A 24,207-nucleotide genomic window follows, 5' to 3' on the forward strand; every position below is an offset into this window, starting at 1 on the left:
GGTGGTCCAGGGTGTGATATCATTGGTATGCCACTAGCCAATTAGATATTGCCACTCTGGGCTGCAATGCACCTGATCAATTGTCTAGAAGTTGTTAGGCACTGGATGAAGAGAAACAAACTGAAGTTGAATCCCAGCAAGACCAAACTGTTGTTAGTTCAGAAACCTTCTAACAGGTTGCCTGCTAAAATGCATGGGGAAACACATCCCACAAAAGAACAACTGGGCTGTCCTCCTAAATTAACAGCTAGTAAGCCAGCTGCAGCTCTTCTTGAAGTATGATAATTAGCAGATATCACTGATAAATACCTTTATCACCACTGAAGCAGAGTATTGCAATGTGCTTTAAATTGGGCTTAAAATTTAAAACTATCAAGAAGTCATAGCTGGTGCCAATCAACATTCTACACTGGCTACTGTAAGGCTTCAGAGTACAAACTGCTGGCTTTGACCTATAAAGAACTTTATGGCTTGGCCTCTGAGTATCTACAGGGGTTGCCTATTTCATATAGAACTAATTCATATGTTCTGAAAGGGTATGTTGAATCTCTCTCCCCTCCTATACACAGGTAAGACGAGAGGAGTGAGTTTGAAGTTCAATTTTTTCTAACTCATCTCCTGTATTATAGAACTTACCTCTGAATATTCAAATGATGTCCTCCCTAACATTTTGGGGAAACTGTCAAATGTTGCTTTTTTGTTAGGGACATGTTTTTGTGGTTTCATATTAGCAACCTGCAAGGACTTTTTGTTAAGCCAGCAATACAGAAATATCATAAATTAAGACAGCCTATTAGAGCAGAAATGAGAAGTGTGGTCCTCCAGATGCTACTGGATCTGAAAAGCTCTCACCACGTTGGCCACGCTGGCGATGGCTAATAACTTTTGTTAACAAAAGGTGTGTGCTCCAAGAATATGAAGAATCTATATAATTATTTGCACATAAAAATAAAAAGATCAATGATGAATTCCAGTTGTAATTATTGATGCATCTTCCAGACATTCCGAAGTTTTACACCATTATAAGTGGATCTCTTGCAACAAGCCTGAAATTTGTAACAGAAATGTTATTGGTCTCCAGCAAAAATATAGAGTACCTTAAGCATCCCAGGTCCAGGTAGTCATGCGTTTGCGCTTGTATAAACAGAAATTGACCGTCACGAAAAGCTTATTATAGGTTGCAGTGGGACGCAATCCCGCATGTTGGATAAGGTACTTAGGTGGTAGTCATAGACAGAAAATACTGCAATCTCCTGCTCCGGACTTTATCTACATGTAGGACGGATATTTGTGCCTGAAGCTATTTTGACTGCTTCCCATCAGCTAGATCCATGACAAATCCAAAAGCAGACGAAAAAAGGCAGCAGCTACTTCTTGTGTGGAACAGGTTCAGTTCTAACCTTGGAAAATTCTTCCTGGATTAATACTGGAAAGGTTTACTCCTCATTCAGTCCATTCCGAAAGAAATCCACTTAGATAAAGGAAGCTAGCGACCGCATTCTTCCATCAAGCGCTAATGACCGCGAAAGAAACCGGTCCCGCAATTTATAATATCACAGAATTGGGAACGGAATGAAGCAGCAGTCGCCAAGGCGACCAAGCTCCGCCTTCGGCCATGCCTTTCTCTCCTCTCTTCTCAGCACGGATTCCCGCCTGGCATGGGCGGGACTCTCGTGGAGTGATTGACAGTTGCTATAGTAACAGGCCCTTCTCGTCGCCATTTTGTCAGTTGGGCTTTTTTAAAAATAATTTTTCTTCCCGCCCGAATTATAACTTTACGTGCATTATTTTTCCTTCGGATTTCGGTGGCGGAGGGGTACCTTCCCTTTGGCCAGTTGCGCCGGGACGAAGCGGGACGACTCCGGGTGCGCGTGTGTGCGGTTTGAAGTGATCCGAAGCGCAGTTCCTGAGAAGCCGGCTCGGCGGCGGCGGCGGCGGCGCTCAGAAGGGGGAGGAGAGCAGGCGGCTGGCTGGCTGGCAGCAAGCAGGCAGGGAGGGGGCGCGAGTGAGTTCCCGGGGGCTCTGTTCGGCGGTGCGCCGCGCTCCCCTCTCGCCCGTGCCGCTCTGACTCTCTCCGCTCTCCCTGGCCTGGGCTCAAGCAGCAGCTGAAACCGCCACCACCGAGCTCTGCCTGTGCCCCGCTGCCGATCGCTGCGCAGGTTTGGAACGCGCGCCATTTTGTGAGCGATAGAAAATCTGCCCGGCCAGGAAACGCCGCGGATCCGCCCGCCGGGCCGGGCTGCCCTCCTCCAGGAGAGGGAGGTGCGCGATTGGCTCCGCTTCGGGGCCAAGGCCCTGCTCCCTTTTGCACGGGGCCCGAGCGTGTCGAGTGAAGTGAGACAAGCCGGGTGGGAAAGACTGCGGAGAGGCTGCTGGGTTGGGCCGCTGGCTGAGGAGGGTAATGAACTGAACCCACCCGCCGCTGCCGCCGCCACTCTCTCCCCTCCTGAATCCCGAGACGGGAGGAGGCCTTGGTCAGTACAGGACAACTGCGGCAGCCCGGACAGTAACCAGAGGCGGCCACCGCCCCGATATACGGTAAGTGGTAGGGCCTTTAGCAGTGGGCCGCCGGCTCAATGGCATTGGGAGAGAGGGGCCGCTGCCATCTTGAAGAGGGAGCCTGGGCCGCTTGGGTGGTTAGGCGAAGGAGGAGACCGACCTAGCGGAGGGAAAAGCAGACACCGGTTTCTTGTACCCTTTTATTCCCGTTTAGTTTTGCAGGGAAGTTCTGTTCTAAGTTGTGAAGGTGAGGCTGAGGCCTTTTCCCACCTGGATAATGGGTTGGCTTTGGTAACTCGGCTTTTGCTCTTACCTGGCCCGAGGTGGAGGAGGAAGAAGTTCTGCTCTTTCCGCAACCTCTCGGGCAGGTAGGCAGAAAAATCAGCCGGTTTGGATTAGCACCTGTTATAAGAAGAGGCGAATGTAGGGACTGGTCTCTTAACCTCCTAGGTACTGGTATAATCACGGCAAGTCTTCTATTTTTACTCATCTAGGGTCATTGCAGTATAGACGTATTGTAGAGTCTGATCACGGGAATGGCTTAATGTTAATATAAAAAGCTAAAAATGAAATAGATTCAGTATCAGTCATCAGCTAAAAAAGAGAATTTCACTAGAATAAATGCATTCAATTGATGTCTAAATTACATTTTATCTTGAACTACACCTACTCGGAGATAAGCATTGATTTCTATAGAATTTTATAATAAGACTGGACATTCCATTCAAATCAGATTATTTCTCCATGGAGACAAGGTTATTTAATTATACTTTCATTAGCTTATCAGAAAATATAGTTTTATCTTCTGTAAATTATAAATCAATACTCTGTGGTTTTGCCTAACTACACATACTGCATATACTGTGTAAATACATATACTGTTTTTAGGTGAATTCAGTCTGAATTCCACATAAGCAGAAATTGAACTCATTAAGGATACACTTATCAAGGAGCAAATCCTGTTGAAATGAACGAGATTAACATCTGAATAAATCCTGTACACATAAAACTTGCATGTGTCTTAATTTCCAAATCAATTCTTTGATTAGAACAAAAATTGAACCTCTTTATGTGTAACTTCATAATAACTGATTAGGACTATGGGAAAGCAGTAAAGAGAATTGATTAGGCCATGTAAAAAGGATTAAATCTCAATTCCAAACAATTGTATGTGTGTAAGTTGTTTTCATTCTGAATAATTTGCTAAAAGAAGTTACTGTAGCACAACAATCATTTTACGACATCCTATATTACTTTTGCTTGAAAGTAAAATTTTAGAATTGGATACATTGCATTGTATTACTGGTGAAAAAAATCTAGGAAGTGGTGTTCTTCTGAACCATATTGTTGGAAAATGTAAGTTTTATTGTAGTAAATGTCTTGTATAAAATTCTGTGCATTTCAATATTTTAAGTCTAAAGTTGACTTAATTATACTTCTGAAAGTGCCATGTCAGTGGCATGCACTATTGAAAATTACAGCTATTGTAATTGTCAAGATCAGTCCTGCTAGTTTAGAGATTGGTTCATCTTGCAGTCCTAAATGTAGTACACTTTATTAGATTTTTAATAAAATTATGAGTTTATTCAACTTACCTTTACTTGGTTTTGAACTAAATTTATAAATTCTTAAAATATTTGTTTTGCAGAAATGTAAGAAGAAAAAAGGGTTTGCTGCTAGAATGTAAAATCAGTTACTATAGTTTTATGTATGCTTACTTAGCAATATGTCAAACTTTTAAAAGTGCATTTTTATTAGTATTAGTATTTTGAATTGGAGCCTAACTTTCTGCATGTTTTAGAAGTAAATCAGTTGAGCTTAGTGATAAAATAAATAAAAATAAAATATGGAATTGAATCTATAGTATAAAACCTAAACTGTCTTCCTTTGGAGTAGACTGTTCTACTTTATCAGACAAAAATGCTTTAGTATTGTTTTGAAGTGTGTAAAACAAGGCATGTCACAGTGAAATGTAAGTAATAACCCAGTTCCTGTTAGATTTCCTAACCAACTTTGCTAGAGGTTGCTTTCCGATTGGTTATTTAGTATATGTATAATGAATGACTTGCATATTAAAAGATTTGTTGCTTATATCTTACATTGGTCAGTTATTTTATTAATGTAAACTATCAAGTACACTGATAAGAGATATTAATAAATTTTATCCCTGTCACTTTTTGCAAAATATGTTCTTTCTCTTTGAAATAAGTAACTATCAAGATACATGTAAGACTAAGTTAAGTCTTCAGAGTTAAAAGTTCCTTTCCTAGTACAGAACAATAAGATTATGCAGAACATAGATTGACCTCTTGATATATTGTACCTATCAGCACTTGTTTAAAAGTGCTCTTAATTGTAGAATGGTGAAATACAGAAGAAATCATATGAGTTTATCAAAGAAAATGTGTATGTATGTACATATATATCAGGAATTCAAATTATTAGAAATTTATACAAGATGGAATAGTGGCAGAAGTTATTCACAGGCCAGCCTAATAAATTTTTATTCTGAAAGTAAGTTTAGGACGCTGAGCCTGTCGATCAGAAGGTCGGCAGTTTGGCAGGTCGAATCCCGAGTGCCGCGTAACAGAGTGAGCGCCTGTTACTCGTCCCAGCTTCTGCCAACCTAGCAGTTTGAAAGCACGTAAAAATGCAAATAGAAAAATAGGGACCACTACGGTGGGAAGGTAACAGCGTTCCGTGCGCCTTTGGCATCTAGTCATGCTGGCCACATGACCACGGAGACGTCCTCGGACACGCGCTGGCTCTTCGGCTTTGAAATGGAGATGAGCACTGGCCCCTAGAGTCGGAAACGACTAGCACACATGTGCGGGGGAACCTTTACCTTTACCTTTTAAGTCTTAACTGAATTCACTGGTCTCTTCCCTCTCCTTGTAAAAGTGCATGATTTATATTGAATGTTAACTGCACAATTCTGTATTTGTCTTTTCAGAAATGAATTTATTTGTAATCAGAAAAGTTTATTTTCTAATAAGTAATGTGTCCAAGCAGAGCAATCCTAGAATTTCTGTTGGATTGCCCCAATTTAGAGGAATCTAGCAGATAGCTTTTACAGCTGAATTTTCCCACTTGAGTTTGGACCTGTTTCTCTAATAGCTTACAGGACAAATTGGACAATTCTGGGAAGTGTAAGACTGCAGTCTAAATACTATTTAAATACTTATAATAATTAAATATCTACCACTCTTGTATTACTTTCAGAAGCTAGCTTGACAGCCTAATTGGCATGATATGGATTGAGACTTTTATATTGAATTTATTATATTTACCTTTTGGTTCTTATAAAATATATAGTCAGATAAAGTTTCTTTTATTTACTTTGACATTGAATATGAAAATATGATAAATATTTTAATGTTGAAGAGTGTGCTATAGCTAGTGAATAGGATTGCAGAATTTATGCATCATAGTTTAAAATTCTGTATAAACTTAGCAGTAAACTAAGTTGAATATACTTTATTGCCTATCTGGAGAATGAATTCTGGCAGGTTATTTATATATTTAATGTATTTATTTGTTTGTTTATATCCTGCCTTTATTATTTTTACAAATAACTCAAGACAGCCAATATATCCAACACTCCTTATTACCTCCTATTAAGTGGATATAGGGTTGCAACCTTAATGTTTAAAACATGATTAGTATGTTTGTAAATAAACCATATGAAAATTTGAAAACTTGGTTTTATAATGCTGATTCTGAAAGTGGTAAATTATTTTTCACAAATTCTCAACTTTGAGAGGTGTAGGAAAATAAATATATTAAACAAGGTATTTCCTATTGTCTGATAGTCATATATTTTAAATTCTGAATTTTGAAAACAGTATAATAATTACTGTTAAGATTCTGTAAAATAAGTAAGTTCACTAGAGAATCAATTTCACTTTTAAAGTTATTTTTATATATATAATAAGTCACTGTTTCAAATAAAATTCTAATTTTCCTAAAGTCAGAGATTATTCTTCTATTGGGTTGGAGCCAGACTAAATTTCCATTCATTACTACATTTAAATAATAACTTATTTGTTCTGAGCATTTCAGTATAAGCAAAGTAAGCTACGGTAATAGGTAGAGCAGTTGTTTGTGGTCCCAGGAATGAAGGAATTTCATCATCAGTAGAGAAACATCCCTTAAACTATCTTCAACCCTTTGATTCAGAAGTGCTCTATTACCTTATACAGGTAGGCCTCAACTTAAAATCATTCATTTAGTGACTGTTCAAAGTTACAATGGCATTGAAAAATGTGACTTAGGACTGGTTGTGACTAATGTAATAACTGCAGTGGTTCACTTAACTGTGGCAAGAAAAGTTGTATAAAATGGGGCAAAACTCTTGTTTTGCAACAAATTTTTGGCTTTTTAAAATTTGTATTTGGTTTTATTTATTTATAACATAAAATGTGCAAATACAAAAGCAAATAGTAGGGGACAATAGTAGAAAAAGGGAAAACAAAAAAGGTGTGAAGAAAGGGGGGGAGAAAGAAAAGGCATTGACTTCCGACTTTTTCTGTTGCAGTAAAATCAGACATTAAAATCAAATCTCAACTTTTTACATTTCTTTAGTAATATGCACTAGTCATTTCTGTATCATCAAATCAGTCTAATCGGTAAAGCCCAAAATCATGATATCATTTTTTTTCCACCTCAAGCACAAAGTCCAGAAGCAGTTTCCAAGTAGAAACAAAAGTACTTACGTTCTTTTCTTTTATCAGCAGAGTCAATTTGACCGTCAGCTTTTGTAACCATTCGTCCATGGTAAGGAATTGAGGCATCCTTCCACTTTTGTGCATAGATCAGTCTTGCTGCCATCACCATATATAAAATCAGAATTCCATTTTTTCCCCAGTTCTCAGAAAGTTTTGGCTTAATTGTGGTTGTAAGTTGAGGACAATCAGTAGTAATACAGTCTTAGTGAAGATTGTACTTTATGTAAATTTAACTGTAATACTAATTGAGGGAGAAATTCTTCTTTGAGATTGAGCCTCGAGATTCTTAAAGAAGGAATTTGCTTGTATCATAAGGTCCTTACAAATATCTATGCTGTGGTTCCATTTGAAAAGCTGCAAACTTGGACCATTATGTTTGAAAGGACATTATACTGCTGAAAATGGTCAGGGGCAATAAAGTGTAGTATGTTCCAATAGTATCTGTTATATTTGCATGATTTCGATAATAGTTTTGGCTACTATGACTAGTAATTAGTAAATACTATTATCATTATTAGTAAAAAAGTATTAACTACTAGTAATAGTTAAAAATAGAAGAGAATAGGTTGGAAAAGAAAATTAAACCCTTAACATTATTTTGATCAATTAAATTTTGAATAAGTAATTTATACAAAATAGAAAGTGTAAGCTTTTCTCTAACAGATGTTTTAACACCTCAGTCCTAAATTTATTTTCTTGTAATCAAATCTGTAGCTTCCATCCTGTGGATATTTTATTTGAAGTCTCTAAAGAAATCAGTTGAACAATGTTTCCCAAACTTTGTTCAGAGTAGAGTTCCAGAAGAGTTGAATAATGATTGTATGAAAAAAAATACTGATTATGTGGCTTCTTGACAGCCTTGTCAAATCTATTCTAAACTTTTCTGTCCTACCATAGAGACACTATGTATTGGTGCCCATCATTAATGTTCTTTGTGTGATCTGGTCCAGTCCAACAGTTCTAAAAGTTAAGAATATGGTCTTCTTTTGGCGAAGACAGTTTGCTCCAGAAAAAATGGTTACTAAGTGTCCAGAGAGAGAGAGAGAAGACAGAGATGTTGCAAAGATGATGGGTTGCTGCTGTCTCATTTACATAAAGTTCTCTTGTGAAGCAGTGTCTGTATCATTCCCATCCCAGTGTGCAATGAGGTCCAGTAGATAAATTTGATAAGTGCATGCATTTATTGGTAAATGATTTTTTTAATGTTTATTGCTCTCTTATTTGCGAATGGTTGCTACTGAGAAAGTTGCTAAACAAGGACTGGCTGTATTTGCAGTGCCATTTTAAAGTACCTGCATGACTTCTGCTTTGTTCTTTTAAGGATATTTCCCACTAACAAAACATGAGTGCAAAATGTTAGACCAGCTTGCTTAGCTGCCATATATTTGACAATCAGTCTTAATTTCTGGTGCTCAGCTGAAGAAGCTGAACAAACTTCCACTAAATGAATTTTGGAGCAACCTAATTCAAGAGTGTACAGGTAGTTCTCGACTTACAGCAGTTTGTTTAGTGGCCGTTAAAAGTTACAATGGCACTGAAAAATCTGACTTACGACCATTTTTCATAGTTACAACCTTTACAGCATCCCCATGATCATGTGATCAAAATTCAGATGCTTGGCAACTGACTCATATTTATGAAAGTTACAGGGTCACAGGGTCACATGATCCCTTTTTGCAATCTGACAAAGTCAACGAGGAAGCCATATTCACTTAAAATCCAGATTACTAACTGATCAGTTGCAGTGATTCACTTAACTGTGGCAAGAAAGGTTGTAAAATGGGGCAAAACTCACTAAAGAAATTTTTCACTTAACAACAGAAATTTTGGGCTAAATTGAGGACTACCTACAGTCATGGCCGAAATTGTTGGCACCTCAGAAATTTTTCCAGAAAATCAAGTATTTCTCACAGAAAAGTATTGCAGGAACACATGTTTTGCTATACACAGGTTTATTCCCTTTGTGTGTATTGGAACACAACAAAAAAAGGGAGGAAAAAAAGCAAATTGGACATAATGTCAAACAAAACTCCAAAAATGGGCCGGACAAAATTATTGGCACCTTTAACTTAATATTTGGTTGCACACCCTTTGGAAAAAATAACTGAAATCAGTCGCTTCCTATAACCATCAAAAAGCTTCTTACACCTCTCACCCGGAATTTTGGACCACTCTTCCTTTGCAAACTGCTCCAGGTCTCTCTTATTGGAAGGGCGCCTTTTCCCAACAGCAATTTTAAGATCTCTCCACAGGTGTTCAATGGGATTCAGATCTGGACTCATTGCTGGCCACTTCAGAACTCTCCAGCGCTTTCTTGCCATCCATTTCTGGGTGCTTTTTGACGTATGTTTGGGGTCATTGGCCTGCTGGAAGACCCAAGATCTCGGACGCAAACCCAGCTTTCTGACACTGGGCTCTACAGTGCGACCCAAAATCCTTTGGTAATCCTCAGATTTCATGATGCCTTGCACACATTCAAGGCACCCAGTGCCAGAGGCAGCAAAACAACCCCAAAACATCATTGAACCTCCACCACATTTCACTGTAGGCACTGTGTTCTTTTCTTTGTAGGCTTCATTTCGTTTTCAGTAAACAATAGAATGATGTGCTTTACCAAAAAGCTCTATCTTGGTCTCATCTGTCCACAAGACGTTTTCCCAGAAGGATTTTGGCTTACTCAAGTACATTTTGGCAAACTGTAATCTTGCTTTTTTATGTCTCTGTGTCAGCAGTGGGGTCCTCCTGGGTCTCCTGCCATAGCGTTTCATTTCATTTAAATGTCGACGGATAGTTCGCGCTGACACTGATGCTCCCTGAGCCTGCAGGACAGCTTGCGTTCCTTTGGAACCTGTTTGGGGCCGCTTATCCACCATCCGGACTATCCTGCGTTGCAACCTTTCATCAATTTTTCTCTTCCGTCCACGACCAGGGAGATTAGCTAGAGTGCCATGAGTTGCAAACTTCTTGATAATGTTGCGCACTGTGGACAAAGGCAAATCTAGATCTCTGGAGATGGACTTGTAACCTTGAGATTGTTGGTATTTGTCCACAATTTTGGTTCTCAAGTCCTCAGACAGTTCTCTTCTCTTCTTTCTGTTGTCCATGCTTAGCGTGGCACACACAGACACACAATGCAAAGACTAAGTGAACTTCTCTCCTTTTTATCTGCTTTCAGGTGTGATTTTTATATTGCCCACCCCTGTTACTTGCCCCAGGTGAGTTTAAAGGAGCATCACATGCTTGAAACAATCTTGTTTATCCACAATTTTGAAAGGGCGCCAATAATTTTGTCCAGCCCATTTTTGGAGTTTTGTTTGACATTATGTCCAATTTGCTTTTTTTCCTTCTTTTTTTGTTGTGTTCCAATACACACAAAGGGAATAAACCTGTGTATAGCAAAACATGTGTCCCTGCAATACTTTTCTGTGAGAAATACTTGATTTTTGAAAAAATTTCTGGGGTGCCAACAATTTCGGCCATGACTGTATATAGTAAAACCTGCAGCTTGAATGTTTTTTCATTTATACTTAATATAAATACATGAAACAAGTTTTTGATGTTTTCTTCTAATATGAGAAAAAAGAAATAAATTGATTTAATGCTATAGGATCCAATTTTCCATCATTGTAACTTTAAGTGGGCTTGTGATCAACTGAATTAAGAATAGTGATCCTGATCAGAATGATTTGTGAAAAGAAATATGGAGTCAACACACTGTATTCTTTTTGAATTCAGACATCATTCTTTTTGTTGTGAGCAAAAGTACTTGTAAGATTAATTGAGGTTTATCAGTGATAATATTCACTAATTCAAAGTTTGTCCTGGTAACTTTTTAAATCTTTAAAACATTCTGTTCAAATTTTTATTATAAAAATCTCTTAATTACAACGTACAGGTAGTCCTTAGGTTATGACCATTTGTTCAGTGTCTGTTTAAAGCTAGTCCTTACAGTTCACACTCACAATGTTTATGCATCACATGATCATGATTTGTGATGTTCTCTACAGAATTCTCAGAAGCAAGTCAGTGAGAAAACTGGAAGTTGGAAATCATTGTCATGTCAGATCCCCATTTATTCTCATTCAGCAATGGGCAACCATGACTACTAGGATTGCTGCTGCTAAGCAACCTGGTCATGTGATGTCACACTTTACAACTGTGTTACTGATGGTAGTTCTGGTCCCAGTTGCCATCGTAACTCATGGACTACTCTTACCTGTATGGGTTTTATTAATGTATTTGAATCTCCAAAATGCTCTGTTGCAAAACAAATTTGGAACCACTCTTGTCTAGTACATGGGTGTCAAACTCAATCGCATTGCATGACGTATCCAGCCCGCAGGCTGGCAGTTTGATATCCCTAATCTAGTATATCAATTCTAAATACGTTTATTTGACATGAAATGCATAGCTAAACATGCTTACTCAAAAGCTCATGGAACTCAGTCTAATTAAATTCTGAGTAATATATCATTGAATGTCTCTCACATGAAGTTCTGCAAATAAAAATTTATGGGCTACATGGCCAGAGAAAGTGAGGATGATGGTAGCTGTTGATGATTTTTAAAATTGATTAAATTCAGAGATCCCAAGTAATTCAAAGTGTGATGAAAGTGTTTCAGATTCCATACATTCTGTTAGATGTAGTCATAGAAAATAGATTGATCTGCAGTTATACTAATGACAATTAACTGATCTTACATCTTCAAAAGAAAAATACAGATGATCAATTTTAGTAGAGCTGTTGCATCTATAGCAGGAATGTCAAACTCGCGATGTCGCATGACGTATCGTGACTTTTTCCCCATTGCCGGCAATGGGGAGGGTGCGGTTTCGTTGTGATGCATCCGGCCGGCAAGCTGGCAGTTTGACATGCCTGATCTATAGAAAAAAGATGCTGGATTAAGTAAACATTTGGCCTGGGATAGCTATACTACGTAATAGGTATATTTAGGTTGCAGTCTGTAAATATATTCTATGTGTTCAGAAATAAAATTAATGTGTTAATAAATGTATGCTAACTGAAGAAGAAATAAAGTTTGATTGCATGCCATCAAGTTTCCGGTTCCTAGTGACCACATATTTTTTCGCTTAAGAATCTATCCCTAATCTGGTCTTTCAAAAATGCCAGTCATCACCATTGTAACTGAGTCCACTAGGTTTTGCATAATGTGCATGCAAAGTGGCATAATGTGACTGTGGCCATTTGTGGCTCAAATGAGAACTCAGAATTGATTTGTTCAATGACACATTGGTTTATTTTCTTGGTTATCTATAACAGGGGTCCCCAACACCCGGTCCGTGGATTGGCATTGGGCCGCGGACCAATGCCAGAAACCAGGCCACGCAAACAAGCAAAGCCCCCATCCGCGGGATGAAGGCAGCATGCGAAACCATGGCCCGTCCGGGCCACTGAGAAAGCTCTTTTCATGAAATTGGTCCCTCTTGCCCAAAATGTTGGGGCCACTGCTCTATAATATTTTCAGGAGTCTACTCTGACACCAAAGTTCAAAAGCATCAATATCCTTCTTGTCCTTCAACTTTCACTTCTATAGGTTGTCATGGGAAATTCCATGGTTTATATGATCTTAACTTTGTAGATGTAGATACCTTACAGGTTTGAATATCTTTTCCAGGGCCTTTGCGGCTGCTCTACCAAGTTCTAGTCTGTAGTATGTTTCTTGGCTGCTGCTTCTTTGATTATTGAGGGTTGATCCAAACAGGCAGAAGGTATCCACCACTTACATATCTTCATTGTCATTTCTAAGGCTGATCAATCTACCTGTGGTGATTAGTTTAGTCTTTATATTTTGTTTTAGTCTCATTTTTTAAAATTTGGCCTTGACTTTTATTACTAGAGCTTGTAGATCCTTTGCATTTTCAGCTATCAGGATGGTGTCATTAGCATAGTAGAGGTTATTTATATTTTTTCCTCCAGTTTTTAAAAATCTTTTTCCAATCCTCCTCCTGCATATAGGATGAATAAATAAGGGGAGAGTATGCAGCTTTGTCTCATTTCTTTGGTGCTGGAGCCAGTCTGCTTTGCCGTGTTCTGCCTGTACTTGCCTTCCTGACCTTTATATAAGTTTCTCATGAGGACAATGAGAACTTCTGGGATTCCCACTTTTCTGAGGAGATTCTACCGTTTGATGTGATTGATGCAATTGAAGGCATTTCTATACTCTATGAAGCACATACTGATTTCTTTTTGGTATTCTTTAGCTTTCTCAATTATCCAGTGTGCATCAGCAATAATGTCTTGTATTCTTTAGCTTTTTCTACAGCCGGCTTGAGCATCTGGCATCTTTTTTTCCATGTAGGGCTCTAATCTGGTTGGATGATCCTAAGCATTATTTTGTTAGCATGTGAAATTAAGAATATTGTACAATAATTTGAACATTAAGTCTCCTTTGGGGGTGGGGCGGGTGTTGGAATGTAAATTGACCTCTTCCAGACTGCTGACCATGATGTCATTCTCCAGATATGCTGGCATAGCATAGTTAGAACTTTTATTTATTTTTTGTTGCCCTATTTCAGTGGGTATTCCATCAGTTCCTGTAGCCTTCCTACTTGGTAATGACATTTCACCTTCTAGTACTAAAGATTTTTAAAAGTAAAGAAATACTTTCTAGGCCATTGTTTCTTAAACTTTTTGCTCTCAGGACCCTTTACCATTTCTAAGATTTATGGAAGATTCAAAAGAGTTTTTGTTTGCATGAGTAATATTTATTGATATTTACCACATTAAAAATCAAAATTAATCCATAAATAGAACATTTATTGATTCATGTAAATAAGAATTTAAAATACATTAGTTATTAACATTAATAAAATATTTTGTGAGAAATCCCTATTTTTAACAAATAAGAATTACACTGAGAAGTGTGGCATTGTTTTAAATTTTTGAAAATATCTTCAATATCTGGCAAATTTTAATCTTGTGGAATCCTAAGAGTATCTTGGGGGCACCTCCTGGAAAAAGGGGAAAAAAAACAGATCCAGGAAATTACAGACCAAGCAGCCTGACATCAATATCTGAGAAGATCTTGGAAAAGATAAGCAACAAATCTGTGAACACCTAGAAGCAAACAAAATAATAACCAGTAGCCAACATGGGTTCCTCAAAAACCAATCATGCCAAACAAATATTTCATTCTTCAACAAAGTGATTAAATTAGTGGATCAGCAAAATGCTGTGGACATAGTATACTTAGATTTCAGTAAGGCATTTGATATCCACAACCTACTTTTTGGCAAGCTAGAAAAATGTGGGATAAACACCACCACCACCCCATGGGTTTATAAGTGGTTGACAAATCATATTCAACGTTTAGTCCTACATCTACTTGGAGGGAAATAAGCAGTGGGAAACTTCAATGTTCCGTTTTAGGCCAAGTACTCTACAATATCTTCATAAACGATCTAGATGATGGAATAGAATGGAAAGTCATCAAATTTACAGATGACACTAAGCTGGTGGGAATAGCCAACACTCCAGAAGATAAGCTCACAGTCCAAAAAGATCTTAACAGACTTGAACACTGGGGTCTATCTAACAAAGTGAAATTAAACATAGACGTCCTCGGACAAACGCTGGCTCTTCGGCTTTGAAACGGAGATGAGCACCGCCCCCTAGAGTCGGAAACGACTAGCACGCATGTGCGGGGGAACCTTTACCTTTAAAGTAAGGTTTTACACTTAGGCAAGAAAAACCAACTGTATAGGTACAGACCACTGCGGTGGGAAGGTAACAGTGTTCCGTGTGCCTTTGGCGTCTAGTCATGCCGGCTACATGACCACGGAGACGTCCTCGGACAAGCGCTGGCTCTTCGGCTTTGAAACAGAGATGAGCACCGGCCCCTAGAGTCGGAAACGACTAGCACGCATGTGCAGGGGAACCTTTACCTTTACCTTTACCTTATAGGTACAGACTAGATGAAACTTGGCTTAATGCCAGTTATGAGAGTGATCTTGGGGTCCTAGTGGACAATCACTTAAATATGAACCAACAGTGTGTGGCAGCAAACAAAAAAGCCAATGAAATCCTAGGCTGTATTAATGGATAGAATCAAGATCACATGAAGTTTAGTACCGCTTTATAAAGCCTTAGTAAGACACACTTGGAATACGGTATTCAGTTTGGTTACCACTATATAAAAAAGACGCTGAGACTCTGGAAAGAGTGCAGAGAAGAGCAACTAGAATGAGTTAGACGAATTGGGTATGTCTAGTCTAATGAAACGTAATATGGGCGGGGGACAAGAAGGATTAGAGGGGACAATATTTGAGGGGCTCCTTCAAAAATGAGGGGGTCAAACTTTTTCAAAGCACCAAAAGACAAGACAAGAAACAATGGAAAGTAACCAAGAAGAGAAGCAACCTAGAACTAAAGAGAAAGTTCCTAATAGAACAATCAACCAATGGAATAGCTTGCCATCAGAAGCTGTGGATGCTCCAACACTGGAGGCTTTCAAAAAGAGACTGGATAACCATATGTCCGAAATGGTATACAGTCTCCTCCTTTAGCAGGGCGTTGGACTAGAAGGCCTACAAGGTCCCTTCCAACTCTATTATTCTAATGGTCTATACTTTATGAAACACTGTTCTAAGTTATTTTGAACGTTAACATCTCTACAGTGTTTCAGTATATTCCTTCCATCTTTGCTTGATCTTTTTTGAATCTCTTAACATTCTTTAGCATAGCAATTCAAGGTTGAAATCTTAAGTTCGAGACCTTTTAAGAAATTTTACCTTGCTTTTTCATCTCTGTTTCCATCTTCATTTTTAAAAATATGTTCTAATACTGCTTGTTTCTTCTAACAGCTTTCTTGATTTTTTTTTACGTTTCTTTCTAAGATGTTTCTTGGTTTTGGCTTCTCTGCAATTTCCACAGTTTATTCTTCTATCCAATTTGTTCTCTTCCATTTCTTCATTTTTGGCAGTCTCTTTTCACATTTATCATTAACTACTTCTTTTTCATTCCATAATTCATCTGATTATCAATGAAGTCAAAACTTAAAAGTGATTCCTGATGTTCTTGAAAATGGAGGGTATATGTTTTAAGATCATATTGTGGAAACTGACTGGCATTCTTCTTCTGCACATAAGCAGTTGGTGATCTATTACAGAGTCAGCACCTTGCCATATATTTGATACTTTAATTTAGCCCCTCCACCTGCATTATAATAATAATAATAATAATAATAATAATAATAATAATAATAATAATAATAATAATAATAATAATAATAATAATTGGAAGGGACCTTGGAGGTCATCTAGTCCAACCCCCTCCCAGGCAGGAAACCCTATACCATTTCAGACAAATGTCCGTCCAGTCTGTTCTTAAAAACTTCCAGTGTTGGAGCATTCATTGCTTCTGGAGGCAGGTTGTTCCACTGGTTAATTGTTCTGTCAGGAAGTTTCTCCTTAGTTCTAGGTTGCTCCTCTCCTTGATTAGCTTCCATCCATTGCTTCTTGTCCTGCCTTCAGATGCTTTGGAGAATAGCTTGACTCCCTCTTCTTTGTGGCAGCCCCTGAGATATTGGAATACTGCTATCATGTCCCCCCCTTGTCCTTCTCTTCATTAAACTAGACATAACCAATTCCAGCAACCGTTCCAATTCCTTTTAGCCTCCAGTCCCCTAATCATCTTTGGTGCTCTTTGTACTCTTTCTAGAGCAGACATGTCAAACACAAGGCCCGGAGGCCGGATCCGGCCCGCGAAGTGGTTTCATGTGGCCCGCGAAGCCATCCTGGAAACAGTGAGGGAACGGCCCCCACTGCCTTGGCCCTGGCCCAGAGACCCTCCTTCTGCCAGAGACCCTCAGATCTGTCCCCACTCCTGCCCAGGCCCCCATAGGCCCCCTTGATGCGAACGATGTAGAGCTGGCCATGCCCACCCAGTAGGCCATACGCACTCTAGCCACGCCCACCCAGTAGGCCACGCCCACCCTGGCCACACCCACCCGGCCCCTTGAGGGCAACCGCAATGCTGATGCGGCCCTCAATGAAATTGAGTTTGACACCCCTGTTCTAGAGTCTCAACAACTTTTACGTCATGGTGACCAAAACTGGATGCAGTATTCCAAGTGTGGCCTTACCAAGGCATTGTAAACTGGTATTAATACTTCACGTGATCTTGATTCTATCCCTCTGTTAATGCAGCCTAACACTGTGTTGGCTTTTTGGGGCAAATAATAATTAATTTGATTTCTATATACTCCACCTGATGATATCCAAGTGAAGAGGCAGTGTTTTAGTTGTAGATAATGATTGAAGATAATGTTAGCTATGAAGATAACATTGGAATGACAGAAATTGTTAAAGTTGATATTTTGCTTCATTTTTGTTTCTAAAGCCATTTTTCTCTTTTATGTTTCCAACTTTGGGATTCTAGTCTCCAGTCACAAGCAGCAAATATTGCTTGCATGTTTTGTCAATTTGAAATTAAACTTGATCATAAACTTGATCTCTTTTTCTGCATTGGTGGGTTGGAGCATAAACTTGAATTATCATATTAAAGGGTTATCCTCAAAGTCTAACAAATATTATTTGGTTATTGATTGCATTGTAGCCAAGTACTATTCCTGTTGTTCCCTTTTTAATATAAAAGCAATACTAGTCCTTTGTTTTTCATGTCCTGAGTATTCAGTGTGGTCTTCAGACTGAAAGCATCTGATCTCAGTCCATCATTTGTTGATGCCTAAGAAGTTAATTTATAGTTGTTTCATTTTATGTTTTGTTTTGTTGTGTTGAGCTTTCCCATGTTCATGCTTCTTACATTCCATATTCCATCTATACAGTAATTTTGTCTTTTCAGTTCAGATTTTCTTTTTCTGTGTGGCAACATCAGCAAAGAAACCATCCTGAAGGTTTTAATCTAGCCATGTCATGAAAATCATTAGTAGTATGAAAGAACCTCAGCACTTCCTCAGTAGCATGTGGAGTGCCATCTGACCTGAAAGACCCATTATCTGGCATTATTATTATTAATCTTTTTATATTTTCTAACAATGTAGGTTTTTTTCATAAAAATACAGGAGTGCTTTATATGTAGTATAAATTTATGCTTTTGCCATTGTCATTAAAGTGATAACCTATCTCCAGTGTCTTTCTATAAGTGTGTTCCTTTTGATGCTCTTTTTGACATGCTTTTAATGACTCTGCTAATATCCCTTCTGGCATACACTCGTGATATTTTTCACTCATCCCTCCCAGGAATATCTGCCTACTACAGTGTACCAACACATCAGAACTTGGGTGTGGGGGATAAAGTTAGCAGGCTACAAATTGATAGTGGTTTATGTAAATGTTACCTGCTCAATGATAAATTGCTTGTATTATTACATAGTTTCTGTTTTTCACAATTATCCTTGTTTGTATTCCTGGTTCGGTTATAGATAGTGCTTTTTCAGTGACCAGCAGGCTGCTAGTACTGTAGTCACTAAACAGAAAATCATGTGATTGCATGGAGAATTACTACCCAATTCTTTGACCATTAAGCAAAATGGTGCAGAAAATTGTGTTCACAACTTACAATTTTACTTCTGCCTTCTCTATTAACTGCTTGTTGCAAGGTTGTTTGCAAGCATACGAATGGTAATGTGGGATGTTGCAGTGATTGTAACTGGGGATTGGTTGCACAGGTAACATAGAATAGCATTTTAGGCTTATGTACCGCCCAAGAGCACTTTACAGCACTTTCTGGGCAGTTATTATTTGTACATTACCCACACAATCTGTGTCCTCATTTTACCGACCTCGGAAGGATGGAAGGCTGAGTCAACCTAGGGCCAGTCAGGATTGAACTCCAGGCTATGGACAGAGTTTGCCTGCAATACTGCATTCTAACTACTGTGCTATCATGGTTAGCACCATCATAACTTCAGACTGTTGCTACATGAGGTAGTCAATAAGCAAGCACCACCTATATTGGTTTCTCCTGTCCTCCCATGAAATGTCACTTACAGAGATTTTCTCTCCTGGATTCATGTGGATCTTTTGCTGTCCCAGAGTTGCTAGCTCATTCAGGTTCTAACTTATACTTTACTAGGAACTACAGTAGATCATTGGGAATGGCGAGTTGTAAATAATTCAATCACTGACTTGAATAAGATGCACTGGACAAACTAAAATAATTCTCTGGAAAACAAATTCTGCATCAAGTTCTTGCATGATTATTTTGTCTACCCATTGTATTAAATTATAAACATCATTTTGTGTTGCATTGTATCATGTTAACTACCCAGAAATAATTGGGATTTAAAAATTAAAGATTTCAATTTCAACTTCATTGGTATTAGAAACATATATTTAAAATGTATGTTAAAAATTAAAGATGCAAATATGTTTATTCCCCATTGGCTGACATTCCTCACTTTTGCATATTTGATTTTGCAGTTGACATAATTTGTAGAACCTGGCTGACCTTCTTGGCATGGAGGCCAGGCAAATTTGGACCTGGTTTGTACTTGGATGTGAAAATGCTAGGGTTGTAAGTTACGCTAGGAAATCAAAATTATCCCAGAAGAAGGCCGTGGCAAATCAATTCCATATTGTTGCCAAAAAAACATCATCAATGTGTCCTTGCAGTTACTGTGAACCTCATTTGAAGGAAGCTTTGCCTTTAATACTTAATACTATATAATATATTAATGAGTAAAATTTTGTCAAAGGAGCCATGTTGTTCCTGTTAAACTAGAGTTTATTTTAAAATGTTGGTCTTTTAATGTAGCCAGTCGATTAACTGAATGATGTGACAAAACTGTTTGGATTGGAAAAGCAATCTGAAGTTAAGTTTTTAGAAGGCAGTCCAAATAAAAAGGTAAATGGCTCAGGCATAGGCAAGGTCACGTATTCTGTATTTAATATGATATAGTTAATGTCTTGCATATAAGTTCTAGTTGCCATGGAGATGATAATCCTATATATTTGTGCTATTCTGATTATAAGTGGCAGCTGCTGTGATTGAATGTCCCTCCTTCTAAATATGTATTTAGAAAACAGAATAATGATATGCAAAAGGTTTTTACCCCAAAAGAGCCTGATTGTTTCAAACTGAGAAGAAAACCATAAGTTATGAGAGTTTTGTTTCAAGGTTGGAATAAACTTCATTGTTTTGTCTTTGGGACAAATGTTGGCCATTTCGAATATAGTTTTTAGTATTATGGATATTGCTACTTGGCTTTTGAATTGTGGTTTCTGATAGGATTGCTTTCTCCCCCCCCCCCTGAGTTCCCTCTCCACCCCTAAAGAGTTTTGATAGGTAGATGGCTTAATGAAGTGATACAACTAAGAATCAAAAGCTCACTACCCCAATTAGCTCCTCAATATACTCCATCAGCTTTGGAGAAATCTCAACTCTCTCTTCCAATTAAATGTATGATTTGGTATTGTTTCCTTTATTTTTGTGGAATGTTAGATTTACAATGATGTGGTTTGATTTGAATATAATGGGAAACATTGTTTCCTTTTTAGATATAGATAGTTCTTGACATATAACACTAACAGAGCCAGGCCCATTACAGTCGTACGTTATGACAGTCATAAAATAGGTTGGTCATGGGACTGACCTCATTTTATAACTGTCTTGCAATTGTTAAGCAAATAACTGCGGTTAAGTGAACACCACAGTCACCATTTGGTCATTTGCCAGAAACGTAAATTGGGCAAAATTAGTATAACATTTGATTGTGGGATGCTGCAAACTACTGTAAATGTCATTTTGCTGACTACCCAAAGTTTGGTCATATGACTGAGAGAGGGCCTGACCATTGGACCTTTGAATCCAGGTAGTAAGTCCCCTTTTTTTGAGTCACCCATAACTTCAAACAGTTGCTAAGCAACTGGCCATAAGTCGAGAACTACCAATACAATTCCTTTGCAGTTTGGTAAAACATGCTGGTTTCTGAATCAGACTGATGGCAAACTAGAAGAAATCTAGAAACCTGTCTTACCATCATTATCCTGAGATTGCTTCTTTTTCCTTTGCAGTTCAAAGACTCAGTTTCAATTCTTGAGAAAAATAAAAATTGATATGCAGTTTTTAAAGAACGGAGCTGTTTTCTTAGGAATCAAGAACATCAAGCATAATAAAGTGTCTGTTTAAACCAGAAGTACCCCAAAATATGTCCTGGATGCTCTTACCAAAAAGTTGCTTTGGGGTATATGGTGTCATAAAATATTAATTTCCTGAACACAAAGACAGAAATAGAAACTACTTCAAAACATAAAACTTTCATTATGTATCCACAGTCTTTTGTTCAAATAGATGTTTTACAACAGATAAACTGATAATTATCAGAGGTGTGTAATTTATCCAACTGACTGACTCCATGGATAGTTAGGAATGATCAATGATCCCTAAATGCTGAATTGGATATCACTTCCACAAAACAAAATTAAAACTAGGATATTTACATCTCCGTTGTCTTGCCTCTTAAATCTGCTTCTATTATTTTGTGGAACTGTCCTCATGTCAAAGAAGTGCTTCTTTGCAATCCCCCCATTATTATTTATAATATCTGTGCATGTAGATGGAGATCAAGATGGCGCTGGAGGTCAGCACTTTATTCTATAGCAGGGCTTTTCAACTGGTGGTATGCGTACCATTGGTGGTACGCGAGCATCGGGATGGTGGTACGCAGCGTTACCTTCCCCCCCACGTCACGCCCATGCACCGGCCTTGCGTCGATCTGCCGGGAGCTTTCCGTGGACTGGAGCCCATCGGCGGAGGTCGGGGCCGTCGTACGCGCCGATCAGCTGGCAACTGTACAGCCGGCCCCAACCTCTGCCGATGGACTCCAGTCCACAGAGAGCTCCCGGCGGGTTGATGACTTCATGGCGGCAGCCCAGGCTGGTGAGGAGTCTGGGTGGGAGGTGGCCCGGCGCTGGGGCTGCCAGGGCTGAAGCGCCGGGTTCAGCGCCACTTTGCAGCTGATCGGCGCTTTTTTGGGGCTGCCAGGGCTCAGCAAAGTGACCCAAAAATCTTAGGGAAGAACTGGAAAAACAAAGGTGACAAAAGAAGAAACCCAGAATTGTGAACTGCTGAAAATGAACCGAGGTTGGTGGAGGAATAAAAAGAACTTCTTCAAATATGATCAAGTTAAAAGGAAAAAAAAAACAAGGAAGGAAGGAAAGAAAGGTAGGGAGGGAAGGAAGGAAGGAAGGGACAAAGGGAGGGAAGGAAGAAAGGAAGGAAAGAAGAAAGGTAGGGATATCTGCCCTTCAGAGTATAAACAGTAACATGCCTATTGAAAAGTTTGGTTTCCCTCCTGCCCACTCACAATAGTAACCCATGGATTTCCCCCCCCAAACACAGGCACCCTGCAACCTGAGGGAGGGAGGGAGGGACAATGGGAGAGAGGGAGGAAGGAGGGCACCCATCCCAGTCCCACCCCCCTCCACCAGAGACCCATGGATTCCCCCCACACAGGCACCCTGCAACCTGAGGGAGGGAAGGAGGAAGGGACAAAGAAGAAGGAAAGAAAGGAAGGAAGGGACAATTGGAGAGAGGGAGGAAGGAGGGCACCCACCCCAGTCCCAGCCCCCTCCACTAGAGACCCATGGATTCCCCCCGCACAGGCACCCTGCAACCTGAGGGAGGGAAGGAGGAAGGGACAAAGAAGAAGGAAAGAAAGGAAGGAAGGGACAATGGGAGAGAGGGAGGAAGGAGGGCACCCACCCCAGTCCGAGCCCCCTCCACTAGAGACCCATGGATTCCCCCCGCACAGGCACCCTGCAACCTGAGTGATGAGCTGCCCCCCTCCCCAGCCATTGACTTTGCTTGTCAAAACGTTGCAAAAGGTGATCACATGACCCTGGGACACTGTGACTGTCATAAGTATGAATCAGTTGCCAAGCATCCGAATGTAAATCACATGACCTTGGGGGTGCTGCAACAGTCATAAGTGAAAAATGGTCATAAGTCACTTTTTTCAGTGCTGTCGTAACTTCGAACAGTCACTAAGCGAATTGTTGTAAGTCAAGGACTACCTGTATCATTGTTTTCCTTTTTTTGTCAAGTTTTTGACACCTTGCTGGGCGACTGGTGGTACTCGGACATTGCCTTATCCTAAAAGTGGTACAATGGGTGAAAAGGTTGAAAAGCCCTGTTCTATAGCATTCCAGCTTTCTAGTTAATTTTTAAAAAATTAAAATAAAAAAAGTTGCTAAATGTTCTTGGGTTTATATTAAGTAACTCAGATTTAAATACTCATTTGACATGAAACGTCCTTTTGAGTAATACTGATGTGTGATGCTGTTGGTGCTTTTGTATGCAACATGGACTTAGTCTAATGTATCCAAATCGATCTATAGTTTTAATTTCTAAATATAACCCTTATATTTATGCTAGTCCTCTCTGTATATTGGGAACAAAATGATTTCAATGTAAATTTATCCTTTTTTCTTTCGTGGCTATCTGACTTGCCTGACCTTTGGGCTGTTATACATGGTCATAATAGGATCTTGTTGTATCTGAAATAGGTATATGTGTTATTTGATTAGCAGATTGTTGATCTTGTTGATGCATGAAACTGATTCATGATAAAATTGAAGAAGCAGTGTTAGTGTTCTGAACCAGCCTGCTACCGGCCTTGCAGAAAGGCAACCCCTGTACAAACGGCAGAGGCTGGAGAGCGTCTGAAGCTGGAAGGCGTCTGCCAAGATTTATTACACAAACAACAGAACAAGAAACATAACACTGGAACTGTGATCCTCAAATGGAGCGGTTGCTTTCAGCAACCAGCCCTTCCCCAAACACTCCCTTTATTAGAGTTCAGGGCGTGGCCTCCCTGTGCCTCCTTCCGAGGAGTCCCACAGCCTTTCTCTGCTTGTTCCTGCTTGACTGCCTCCTGCGTCGGGCGTCCTTGAACAGGGCCAGCTGTGGGTCATCATCATCCGCACTGTCGGGCTCGCGCAGCTGAGAAGAGGGCCCTGGCTGGGGGCTCTGCGAAGCCTCCAAGCCATCATCAGCAAG

At 39.3% G+C, this 24,207-nt stretch overlaps 1 protein-coding gene across 1 annotated transcript in view; it reads left to right on the forward strand.

Annotated features, from left to right (window-relative positions):
- Positions 1 to 1,064: 1,064 nt before the first annotated feature.
- DYRK1A (dual specificity tyrosine phosphorylation regulated kinase 1A) overlaps positions 1,065 to 24,207 on the forward strand; it is a 127,650-nt gene continuing 104,507 nt past the window's right edge. The window contains exon 1 of the mRNA XM_081327121.1: positions 1,065 to 2,538. The gene's annotated coding sequence lies outside the window, so the exon portion shown is untranslated. The remainder of the gene's footprint in view (positions 2,539 to 24,207) is intronic.

The sequence above is a fragment of the Vipera berus genome (genome assembly GCF_964194415.1).
Source record: "Vipera berus genome assembly, chromosome: 4".
NCBI classification, from domain to species: domain Eukaryota; kingdom Metazoa; phylum Chordata; class Lepidosauria; order Squamata; family Viperidae; genus Vipera; species Vipera berus.